This window comes from Nuphar pumila, chromosome 3, assembly GCF_984573655.1.
Source record: "Nuphar pumila chromosome 3, dmNupPumi1.hap1.1, whole genome shotgun sequence".
NCBI classification, from domain to species: Eukaryota; Viridiplantae; Streptophyta; class Magnoliopsida; order Nymphaeales; family Nymphaeaceae; genus Nuphar; species Nuphar pumila.
The window spans coordinates 95,149,189-95,162,907 of NC_143251.1; positions in this window are offsets into that span (position 1 = coordinate 95,149,189).

Below are 13,719 nucleotides of genomic sequence, written 5' to 3' on the forward strand. Positions count from 1 at the left end.
GAGAGTTTGGGACACGTGTCAGAGCCTAATTTGGGCCTCTGAGATCTTGGATCGACTTAGGGCTATGGTTTCTCTTTGTGTGTTGCTCCAAATCCAAAACCGTAAAAAGTGAAAGTTGTGTCCGAGATGTCCTATGTTTGCATATGAAAGCCTGTGATTTTTAGAACAGTGTTGATACCTGCTTCGGATTTTTTTTGTTAGTCTCCTGTTTTGCTACATTTGTATGTTCTGTTAGTTTAGGCAGGAATAGTTATATTTTTATCTGTGTTTCTGTTGATCAAATGCTGAAGTCATAACATGAAAGTTGTTTATGTAGGTGTTGTTCATAGCTCTGATTAATTTCATAAATTTCTATGGCCGTTTTGTATTTATTTAGCATTTTTCATCAGATTAGTGTGATTTTTACCCCTGTCAGAACTAAATCCCTGTTGCCGAACTCACCATGGCTCAAATCCCGAGGCTGTAAAAACCAAAAATGTTCCATTTCGGGTGCTTTAGCAGTCTGAAAAATATCAGAAGTTTTCATGGTGTAAATCTTGCATTATCACGTTAAGCAGTGCATTTGGTTCGGATCCATAGGCAAAATCCACCATTTTAGGACTTTCTTTAAATTTTAGCATTTAAATCATATCATTTCGTGATTTTTAGAAGTCTAGGTTATTTATCAGAGTAAGTAGATGCTTCATACCGAATTTGGTGCAATTTGGAATCCATTTGAGGTTCAGATTAGCCATAATACCAAAACAGGGTCCCGCAGGACCCGGATCCAAGTGAAAAACAAGCGAAATTCATTATTTTGGATAAATTGCAAAATGCCAAATTCTGATTTTACAGTCCTAATGTGTTTAGCAGCATGTCATACTGCATTTAATCATCATTTGATTCAATTTGAACTTCAAAATCTCAATTTTACCAAGTTTTCCTTCAAAAAACCCTAATTTTAAAGGTATAACTTTATAATTAGGGGTATTTTGGTCATTTTGACCACCATTCCTAATTTCAAACTATTTTCTACTGAATTTCCTGCATTTACATCATTTCAAATATCAAGGAAGCATGAGAATAGGGTTTATATCCAATTAAATCCAATAATTTCATAATATTATTGGAAAATCTTGGAAAAACCCACATAGTTGAGCTAACCCTATTTCAAGTTTGGCAGGAACAATCAAAAGAAGGAGCTGAAGTCTGAAAATTTCTTTTACTTCCTTTATTTAGTGATGTAATAATGTAAATTTTGGAATAAGAGAGTTAATTTCCTGCTTAGACTAGGATGCATATCATATAGTTTAAATTTATGCAATATCCTGCTTATGTGATGCATACATCTTATTTCAAAAGCACTATGGATGTTCACGAATGGCACGTGCACCAACTCTTAGGGAGTTGATGGACTCGGTGGGATCCATATTTACGGCCCTAGTCGGAATATGGACGAGACCCAGATCCGTCATCTTTCTACTAGTCACATAGAGCCTACACTCTTAGGCTATCTTAAAATGCACATCATATTTCCAAAGTTTTCAAAATCATGTGCATCAAATCAACTAAGTTCTGAACATATTCATGGCCACAGTCAGAATATGTGAAGGACTTATTTGGACTTAATGCACATTTTCCAACCAATTCCTCAGAAAATCTTTTCAAAGGGCATTCATTTACTCGTGTCATTTGCATCATGAAATCATTGATTTTCTCAAGATTTTCTCAAGAAAACTTCATTCTCAAGAAATCGATTTCTCAAGAAACTCTAAGGATTTTTCAAAATCGGTTTTCCAAAGACAAGTTTTTCCACAGTTTTCCCTGGAAAATGATATTTTCTTAAGAGATTCAAAAGAGTTTTCCAATCTTTCTCCAAGATCCAAAATCGATTTCCAAGTATTTCAAAAGGTAAAATTCTCAGGATTTCGATTCCCCAAGTTTTGAATTTCCTTCTCCAATGAGCTTTCCTATAAATCTTCCATCATTTTCCTAAGAAAACTCTCAAAGTCCAAGTTTTCCTAAGAAGTGTTTCCCTTTTCAAAAGGTTCATCTTTTCTCAAGAATCACTTCCATTTTCCCAGGATTTTCAACCATTCATAATTTTCCCAAGTCTTTATGAACTTTCCTGAGATTTCAAATCTTTTTCATCTGAGTTTCCTGAGAAATTGACTTTCAGCTTTTTCCTGAGAGAATCTTTTCAACTCCAAATATTTTCCAAGGATACATCATGTTTTCCCAAGCTGCATTTTCCAAAATCTCATAGCACATGCCTGAATTCTCTGTGCATTTAGGATAGAACATAACTTTGATAATTTCGCTAAGTCAAGCACAATTCTGGTCCTTGGTTCGATTACCCCTGTTAAAGGCGGCAGGAACAGTCGAACCTCGTACCGACAGGTCGAGCCCCATCCCATGGATTTTCCCACAATTTTCAAAATGGAGGCGAGTATTTCAAAAGCAATTTCCAAAATCCGGTCAAGTTTGAAGCGCGAAAGCGTTTCCCTCTTTCTCTTCCGCAAGGAAGGGAAGACGGGGAAAAAATTTCGCGACGATGACAGCAGGGACATTCAAAGGAAGGAGTTGAAGTCTGAAATTTCTTTTATTTCATTTATTTAGCTATGTAATAATGTAAATTTTGGAATTAGAGATTTACTTTTCTGCTTAGACTTGGATGCATATCATATAGTTTAAATTTCTGCAATATCCTGTTTATGTGATTCATGTATTTTATTTCAAAAGCACTATGGATGTACACGAATGGAACGTACACCAACTCTTAGGGAGTTGATGAACTCGGTGGAATCCATATTTACGGCCCTAGTCGGAATATGGACGAGACCCAGATCCATCATCTTTCTACCAGTCACATTGAGCCTACACTCTTAGGCTATCTTAAAATGCATATCATATTTTCAATTTTGCAAAATATTGTGAATTAAATCAATTAAACTCTGAACGTGTTCATGGCCACAGTCAGAATATGTGAAGGATTTATTTTGACTTAATACACATTTTTCCAACAAATTTCTTAGAAAATCTTTCCAGATATCTTTTCCAAAGTGCATTCATACATTCATATCATTTGCATCATGAAATCATTGGTTTTCTCATGATTTTCTCAAGAAAATTTCACTCTCAAGAAAATCGATTTCTCAAGAAACTCTGAGAATTTTTCAAAATCGGTTTTCCCAAGTCAAGTTTTTTCACAGTTTTCCATGGAAAAAGGTTATTTTCTCAAGATTTTCAAAAGAAGTCTCTCACCTTTCTCAAAGAATCAAGAATTGATTTCCAAGTGTTTCAAGGCTAAGATTCTCAGGATTTCAGTTTCCCGAGTTTCAATTCTCTTTCTCCAAAGAATTTTCCAATGAATCTCAACCATTTTCCAAAGAAAGCTTTCAAAACTTGAAGCTCTTCCTGACAAGCATTTTCCCTTCCAGTGTTCACCTTTTTCTCAAGAATCACTTCTATTTTCCCAGGATTTTCAACCATTTATGATTTTCTCAAATCTTCATAAACTTTCTCGTGATTTCAAAACCCCTTTCATTTGAGTTTCCTAAGAAATTGACTTTCACCTTTTCCTTGAGAAATATCTTTCAACTCCAAATATTTTCCAGGCATACATCATGTTTTTCCAACTTACATTTTCCAAAATCTCGTAGCACATGTCTGAATTCTCTGTGCATTTAGGATAGAACACCATTTCGATAATTTCACTAAGTCAAGCACAATTTTGGTCCTTGGTTCGATTACCCCTGTTAAAGGCGGCAAGAACGCTCGAACCTCTTACCAACAGCTCGAGCCCCATCCCATGGATTTTCCCGCAATTTTCAAAATGGAGGCGAGTATTTCAAAACAATTTCCAAAATCCGGTCAAGTTTGAATCGCGAAAGCATTTTCCCTCTCTCTTCCGCAAAGAAAAAAAGACGGGAAAAATTTTGCGACGAAAACAAGCCCCTTCTTCTGCGTCGATTATCAGTCAGAAAGATGTCTCAGACAGTTTTCGTAGAGGCAGATTCACGCCAGCATTCGCTTCCCGACGAGCAACATGCAAGAATTTAATCTGCATTCGGATCAGTGGTGTGGAGCATACCATATAACCAAATATACTTGGGATTCCTTCATTCCTCTATCTGTATTTTCGGGATCAAATGTATCTTCTGAATATCAAGAGTGATGGCAAACTATCTGCCCACCCTCTCTTTGTCCTTGAATTTATATCAATAAAATTTACTTTTGTTCTACTGAAAAGTTTTTTTTTGGGCCAAATTTTATTCTTTTATTTTGTTTTATAGCGCAAATGGTCACAAATTCTGGTGACGACCTCATTCCTGATAAATGGGACATTCCTCCTATTTTCTTCAAATATCTTTTATCATGGTTGACGACCTCGCCTAGGTAACAAGGCATATTTCTCCGTTATCATAAAAATGGTAACACAATTATCACAAGTCTTGTGATGACCCAATTTTGGGTAATGGGATAATCTCTTAAAAAATTGTCTACCAAAACCCTTCATTCTTTTCTCAAAAATTATGATTTTTTAAAAAGTTTCTTCCACGCTCTAATCATTCCCATATTCTACAGAAATGCTTTGGCATCTCAAGATGGTTCAGACTAGAGCTGGTAAGCAGACTGTTCAGCAACACAGCGACAGCGAGAAAAATGAAATGAATTCTCCCAGATCGTCCAGAGGACATGACTCAGGGGAAGAAAGTGATGTTAATCCTGCCATGTATAAAGTATTCGAGAAAATGATGTCGAAAATGATGGTTGAGCAGGCTAAGGCTAGTCCGAAGAAAGCCTCAACTAAAAGCAAAATTAAGAAGAAGCCCATGAAAAAGCCTGTCAAGATCAGTAAACAAAAAATACAGCATGACAACACTTCTGAGGACTCGGAGTCAGCGAAAGAGGGATCTGAAGAAGAAGAGCAAGTGATGTATATCCCCAAGCATCTGCGACAGTCCAAGAGGGTAGTTGAGGAGCCTGTATCAGTGAAACCCAAGTACGGGGCCCCCGCAGAGGATCCGATCCAAGCATTGACAAAGATAGTCAAGGATCTTCAAATCCGAGACAAGGGAAAGAAATCATACACCAGGCAAGATTTTTACCTCGGATTGGAAGGGGATAACAATCTGGAGAACCTCCCCAGGAAGTTTATTAAGTTCGACGAAACTGGCGATCCCAAGGCCCATCTGGCCATTTTTTCGCAGAGTGCGCCAGGTTTAGCGAAGATAACCACACCCTCTTCCTATGCTTCCCCCATAGCCTGGAAGGCATAGCTGCCAAGTGGTATGTCAAGCATGTCAATCCCATTGAATTGAGGGATTTTGACAAAGTTGTTAATATGTTCATTGAGCGATTTCTGTTCAATACAAAAGCTCTACCCACGCTCAATCACCTGTACAACCTCAAGCAAGAACCCAATGAGAGGGCCAGAGATTTCATCTACAAATGGAGAAGTATTTGTAACAAAATGAGGAATCCCATTTCTGAGGAGCATGCCCTCCAAATTATCCTCAACAACTTCTCACAACCTTTGAAAAGCCTCATCTTTCCATACCCGTCCAAATCATTCATTGAACTGACGGAACGAGCAGAATGACTCAAAATAGGAGTAGAGAATGGAATATATGAATGTATCACTCTGGCCAAGAATGTCTAGGATCAGAAGAAAAAGGCACATTTTACCTACTCTGTCGATGCTCCAGGGGATAATCAGGGCAGTAACAGCAAGAACGACAACAACAGTGGCAAGAAGCCTGATCAGAACAGAAGAAGAAAATGAAAGTTCTTCAAAAACAGTGATAAGCCTCTTTTAAGCGGTCCTCAACAAAAAGGGGATCTTCAAGAAAAGCCCAAACATATCAATTGAAGCAGGGATCGAAAATTTACTCCTTTGAACCAGCCTTTGGAAAAGGTCCTAAAATACCTATTGTCCCACGGAATGGTTAAACATCCCAAAGTTGCAGATCCACCAGTGATCATGGGAAGATTCAAAGAGCAATATTGCAAATTCCACAGGGCGATGGGGCATGATACAGAGTATTGCTTCATCTTGAAGCACTTGATCCAGGACTGCATTGACAAGAGCATCCTCATAGAAGATGAAGAGGAAGGAAAAATGGAAATCCTAGCAGCTCCATTCCCAAACCATTCTGCATCAACCATTTCAGAACACTCATTTCTTCCACAAAGCCACTTATATCCATGCTCCGAGAAGGACATAAGTCTCCACCATCAGGTAATGGTTCTGCATCGGGACCGGCCTACATCCCAGAAAATGAACATCATCTTAGTTTTAAACCAAATGAATTCATCAGTTGAGAGCAGAAAAACCCAAGTTTTCCCAAAAAGATTCATTAAAAAGGAAGTCTTAGCAGAGGAAGCAGAAACCTCTAAAGCGGCCGAAGAGCGAGCCAATAGTCTCCAGAAGCCAATCACGACACTCTCCAACATTTCCATCCTTGAATTGACTCATGATTCCCCCAAGCATCAAGAAATGCTAGATGATCTGTTAAGGAAGATTAAGGTGAAGCCAGGCACTATGCCAAAAGATATGGCATAGATCGTAAACCAGGCAATGACCAATGCGCCTATCACCTTTTCGGATGAGGACTTGCCAAAACCTCATTCCTTCCATAACAATGCATTGTACATCGTGTTAAGGACCAGGGACATGACTGTCCCGCATGTACTTGTCGATGGAGGCAGCAACCTCAACATTTGCCCAAAAATGACAGCAAAAGCCTTGGGATTGAAAGAAGAAGAATATGTACTTGATCCAATTACAATCTATGGCTTCGACAATCACGGGCAGACTGCCAAGGGCAAGATCTTTCTGGAAATCTTCATTAACTATTCAGTGCATACAGTTTTGTTTCATGTCGTCAATGTGCCGCCCACTTACAATCTTCTATTAGGACGAACAGGGATCCACAATGCTAATGTCGTTCTGTCAACCCTTCATCAGTGCATAAAATGGTCCAAGGGAGGAATGATTACCACCATTCTGGGAGAAGATCTCGAAGAGAGGCTGCCACAGCCTATGATTCCCCGTCCAACATTTACAGCGGATATCCCAAGCATCCGAGAGAGTGATGAAATCAACCTCAGCGAGAGTTTAGCAATGCTGAAGCTGAAAGATGTCCAGGAAGAAGAAAATATGGCAGCGATAATTCAATGGCAAGGACCCTGTTTCTTCAAGTTGGGAGGGCGTACCAATTACACTTCCTTTAAAGATCATCCCTTATTCCCTCAGTTTTCTAAAGCCAGAAAGGGATTTGATCTACTAATAAAACATGGATACCAGCCATTCCGGGGCATGGGAAGAAACGAAGATGGTATAGTGGAGCCTATCATTCCCGCTCAGCATGCATACAGTTCAGGGTTGGGGTTCACCGGCCAAGCTTCCAGCAAGGGAACAATATTTGTTAAAGAAACCAAATGAGGAAGATGATGCCTTAGTTTTCCTACCTTCTGTCTTTGTTTTCTGTTAATCGTGTAGGGACGACACAGTCCCATCTTTTTTGTCAATCTTGTAAATATCTCATTTTCAATCAATGAAAAATCAATCTTCTCTTTATATTTGGGCATCTATCATTCTTTCTTATATTTTGTCTGTGCCATTGTTCTTTGCTTTTTACAAAAAGCTTGTTTTTTGCTTATACCTTCTCTTAAAAACCTTTTTTGACGTTTTCAGGATCATAACTCCTGAATCAATAAAGAAATTCGTTATCAATCCTAAATATTCAAAATTGGCAAGAATTCATAAGATAAAGGTCAGAGCAGAGGTCAGCCAAGTGACGGAGCAGACCGAAGAGCTAGCAGAGTTTGATTCAACTATCCAAGAATTACCAGAATTTGCTCACATTCAGAAGCAAGATGAACCATCATCTTTGGTTCAAGATCCAACTGAGGATATCAACATTGGTTCAGAAGATGATCCGAAAATCCTCAAAATCGGTTTGAGTCTAAATACAGAAGAAAAAGTGAGACTCATCCAATTCCTTAAGCAGCATCAAGAAGTCTTTGCCTGGACTTATGAAGATATGCCAGGATTAGATCCCAAGCTGGTTGAGCATCGACTCAAGTTAAAACTAGATTCCAGACCAATCAAGCAGAAACTGAGGAAGATAGACCTTCGAGTTGAGCAGCAAGTTAAAGAAGGACTTGAAGATTTGTTGAAAGCAGGCTTCATTCGAGCCATTGATTACCCCGATTGGTTGGCAAATATCGTGGCAGTTCCTAAAAAGAAGGGAAAAGACTGGATTTGCATTGATTTCCGGGATCTCAACAAGGCTACCCCGAAGGATGATTATCCACTTCCCAATATTGATCTTTTGATTAATAGCATAGCAGACCACACCATGTTTTCTTTTATGGATGGATATTTAGGTTATAACCAAATCAAACTGGCCGTTCGTGATCAGTCAAAGACTTCATTTACTATACCCTGGGGAACCTTCTACTATACAGTCATGCCATTCGGGCTTAAAAATGTCGGGGCAACTTATCAAAGGGCAATGGCCGTTATTTTCCATGATCAAATACACAAAAATATGGATGCATATGTAGATGACATTCTGGTCAAATCTAAAGAAGAAGAGGATCACCTCGATGCTCTTGGTCAAGTCTTTGAAAGACTCATTCTTTATAAGTTGAGACTTAATCCTCAGAAATGTGTCTTTGGAGTAGAGTCCGATAAATTGCTTGGGTTCATAATCAGCAAAAAAGGAATAGAGGTGGATCCAGGTAAAGCAAAAGCAATTATTGACATGCCACCTCCAACTAATCTAAGGGAACTGTGAAGCCTTCAAGGGCGTATTCAGTATATTCGCAGATTCATCTCCAATTTGGCCATGAGATGTGAACCTTTCAATCATTTGCTTAGAAAAGGAATAAATTTTGAATGGGGATCGGAATGCCAGCTCTCGTTTGAGCCCATCAAGCGGTATCTCCTTAATCCACCAGTTTTAAAGCCACCAAAATTGGGTAAGCCTCTCTTACTATATATTTTCGTCAATCAGAATGTCTGTGGTGGATTCCTCGCACAGTATAAAGAAGGCAATTTGATAGAGCATGCCATCTACTATGTGAGCAAAACTTTCATTGATTATGAAAAGAAGTATTCTCAGATGGAGAAAACTTGTCTAGCTCTGGTTTGGATGTGCTAGAAATTAAGACATTACTTGTTGGTTTCTGAAATCAAATTCCTATCAAAGCTTAATCCTCTCAGATACATTTTGGAACAACCATTTCTCACTGGACGGATTGCGAAGTGGCAAGTCCTCCTGATGCAATATGACTTAGAGTATGTTTCTCAAAAGTCGATTAAAGGCCAAGCGATTGCAGATCAGTTGACAGATTTTCCTTTGACAAAAGAAATAAAAGCAGAGGATGATTTTCCTGATGAGCACATCTGCAATGTCCAACAACCTCCAGTTTGGAACCTATTATTCGATGGCTCTAAAAACATGTTTGGCATAGGGATTGAAGTTTTGCTAATCACTTCAGAAAAAGAAATGATCCCTTATTCTCTCAAGCTTGGTTTCCAATGCACTCATAACATGGCCAAGTATGAAGCTCTAATATAAGGCCTCAAAATTCTGCAAAGTTTCAATGTCAAGAGATTGCATGCCTTTGGCGATTCATTACTTGTTGTCAGTCAAGTTAACACTGAATGGCAAGTGAAAGATTCAAAATTGATTCTCTATCAGAAGATTGTCCTAGCTCTTGTGGACAACTTCGAAGAATTTCAGCTCAATCACATCAGGAGAGAGCACAATCAGATAGTCGATGGCTTAGCCAGTCTGGGCTCCATTTTATTCTTCAAAGGCAGCAAATCATGTTGATCTTTCAAAGTTGGCAGACTTGAGCAACCTGTTTTCATTTCAACCATGCAAGTAAACGAGATCGATCAGAAGTAGAAGCCTTGGTACCAAGATATCAAAAATTTCATTGAGACTAGTGAATTTCCACTAGAAATGCCAAAAAGGGAGCAACGTGCAATTCAGCGTATGTCAACCCGTTATTTCATTCTTGCCAATGTCCTCTACCGCCGTGGGTTCAGTTCTGAGTATGCAAGATGCTTAGACAAAGATGAAGCTATGTAAATTATCCAAGAGGCACATAAAGGAATTTGTGGTGACCATGTTGGCTATCAAACTCTCGTCAAGCAGATCGTCCGAGCAGGGTACTACTGGAATACCATGCAACAGGACTGTCATCGATTTGTGAAGAAGTGTGTCAAATGCCAAATGCACGCACCTTCCATTCATGCACTGGCCACATATCTACAATCAATTGTTTCTCCTTGGCCATTTTCTATGTGGGCATTCAACGTCATAGGCCCGATTACTTCTGCTTTCAACGGCCACAAATATTTTTTGGCTGCTACAGAGTACTTTACGAAATGGGTTGAAGCTGTTACGTTGTGCACAGTAGAAGGCCGCCATGTGGTTTCTTTTATTCACAAGAACATTCTTTGCCGCTTTGGCATACCACATGACATTGTTTCAGATAATGGAAGCCATTTCAAAAATGAGAGGATGAAAACCTTCTGTTCCAAATTCAAAATCTGCCATCATTTCTCAGCTCCCTACTATCCTCAAGGGAATGGCCAAGTAGAGGCTACCAATAAGATTCTGATCCGCATTTTGGAAAGGACTGTGAGAACAGGTCGAGATTGGCATGAGAAAATTCATGATGCACTTTGGGCATACCGAACCACCATTCGGACTCCGACTAATGCCACTTCTTCAGAACTTGTTTACGGAATTGAAGTAGTGTTACCTCTTGTGAACACCCCAAATTTTTCAAAGTTTTATAAAAATGACCCTTTTGCCTCTGGTTCCATTTTCTGAGAAAACCAAAGCTAAATTTCAATCGTTCTTCAGATTTTCTGGATTGAATTTCATATTGATATACTCAAATTCAATTCCGGAACCAAACCCAGTGTTTTAAACCCAAATCTGAGCCTCGTTGTTTGATTTTCAAAATAAAATTACAAAAATACCCAAAATGGTTTTGAGTGGCTCGGGCAGTTCATCCGGCGCTCTGTTGGATCCACGACCTTATATTTCTCAGTTCGAGGTTATAAACCTCAAATATTTCCAAAAAAATCCAGATATAAACCCATTTTCTGAAGAAATTTTCTAAACATAGCTTTTAATTCTCAGAAAAAATCCCTTTTGTAAATATCTTTGCAAAAACACAAAAAATTAGTTTTAAATCTTTGATTTTAGGGTTTTATTCTAAAAATGTCAAAAAATACAGAAAATGTCAAGAAAGAAACAAAAAAATAATAGCATAAAAACAACCTTTTTGAAAACACCTTTTGAAAAACAAGTTTTATGAAAACAGTTTTTTAACAAAATTTTATTAAAACCCCCCTCTTTATAAAATCTTGAAAACAAAAGGGGGGGAGTTTACAAAACTGCCTTTAGGGTTTTAAACGAGGGTTACAACCCCTCTCTCTTCTCTCGCCAAAAACCTCTTTCACTCTCGAAACCCTCAGCCGCACTCCTCCATGGCTCCTCTCCTCAAACCCTCTCTTCTTCTAAACCCTCCATCGCACAAACCGTCGCACCCTCTTCCTCCTCCGCTCATCTCTAACAACCCTCTTCTCGAATCCTCCTTTTTTCGCTTTAAAGAACACGCAGAAAGCCCCTTTCTCACCATCGCGCTTCACCCCAACATCCTCTTCACCCTCCTTCACGATCCACTCAAAACAGTTCATTTCCTCTCACACTTGGGTGGATTTCAGTCTTCTGGCTGCCAGGATCGGCTATTCATCTCATCTCCTTCATATCAGATATCCATCATCCGCCAAGAGAATGATCTCCACCATCAGCCAAGCCCACCAAAGATCATTCAACCAATCTTCAAAACTCATCTCTCAGCGCCTCTTCAGTCTCTGGATTCCTGCAAGTTTTACGGTGAGTGTCTCTCTTTCTTTCATTTTCTCTAAATTTCCCTGTAATTTCTTTTTTTCTCTTTCATTTTGCCTCCATTAATGCACCATGGGTGACATTGGATTGCATATAGCAAAACCCAATCCACCTTGTGCAAGAGTAATGGAATACAGATTCCAACATTTTTCTTCTTTTTTTTTTGTAAATCGTTTCTGAACCCATCTAATTTGCGCAGGTTTTGAATACCCACTTATATTTGATCTTTTGTTTAATTGTCCATTACCTATCTGCATTTTCCATGTTCGTCTCGCCTTCTGTTTTACATTTGATTCCCCATTTCATTTTGTATATAGCATCATCATTGACATTCACTATATCATCTTTGATCACTCTGTATTCACTGCATTAGATACACAGTATAGTCATCAAATTTCCAGCAATATTCTTTTGGCCTTTTACAGTTATTTCAGTCCCTCATTTGCATTCAACATCATATTTTCTTGATAAAATGTTACACATGTATCCAGCTGTGTTTCACTACCTATGCACCAATCTTGGATGCTACCAATAAGGGTAATTAGCAAATACGTTGATGCTGCAACCCTTTATTTTAACCATCATTTTACCACCACTGTGTGAATCTTATGACCACGATGGATTCCCCATTCGGTGAAGCTCCATCTGAATGGCTGGAAAATAAGCAACCAGGGTACATGAATTTAAGTAAATTCAGCAGTCCATCGAACTCCAGGAATCCACCAAGATTCCAATAGCAAACGATGATGGAATCAGATAGATCTTTGGAGTTGTGACTCCACGAATGGAAGGATTTCAAATTCATGAATTGGAATTCAAGTTCTGATATCATTATCAGTATTCCTAACAGTGAATAAAGTGTGGCACCAAAATGATTCTTTATAACAACATAACTGGGAAAAGGGTTTTATAACCCATTTGAAGGCGAAACAATTGTTCACTTTGTTGGATCGTGGGGCAGATTTACATCGGCATTGGCCCATTACTACATTCGCCTGTGTTCCCAAACACCTTCATTTCCTGTGCCTCCAACATCATTTCTATCTGCAATCAAGATAAGTCTGGACCGAAAATCCTAGGTACGTTTCCTTAAATCCAAAAAAATAAGGAAGAATATGAGATGATCTCTCTCAGAGAATCCACCATCTCAGAAATTACAGTAGCAGAGCAGTCAGGTTGCTGTGAGAAATCTACTCAGGATGAATTGTCAAATTTCCCCTCTCTATCCATCGATTATATTCAGAATTTGTTTCATGTTGAAATTTGTGTTTTCAATTGATATTCCTGAGAATTTTAATAGATTGGCTGATAGCTCATATGGATATCTATCCAAATTTGTCACGATTTGTAAGGTAATAATATTAAATTTTGATTACAGGTTTTTTTTTTTTACATTGGGAGCAAGTAATCAACCATTCAAACCGAGATATGCGTTATCTTGCCCAGGTTTGCTTTTATACTCTTTGTGGCATTCTGGATTTCAGTCTCTTGGTCAATTACTACTTTCTATCTAATTTCTTTAAGGGGATTCAATCTTGATTTTGGATGTTTGAATCATTGGAGTCCTCTGGTTTAGTTTCTTTCTGAAAGAAAGCTTAAGCATTGCTGGAAATCTGAGTATTATAGTTTACAGAATAAATTCTGTCCATGAGAAGCGTGTAGTCGAGCCTTGACTATGGGAGCAGGGATACTTTTGATCTTACACTTTGGTTGGAGGGCCAAATGTTTGGGACAAATTTTAGTTGTGAGTGTAGATGACTTAGAAATTATAAGACACACTGATTATTAC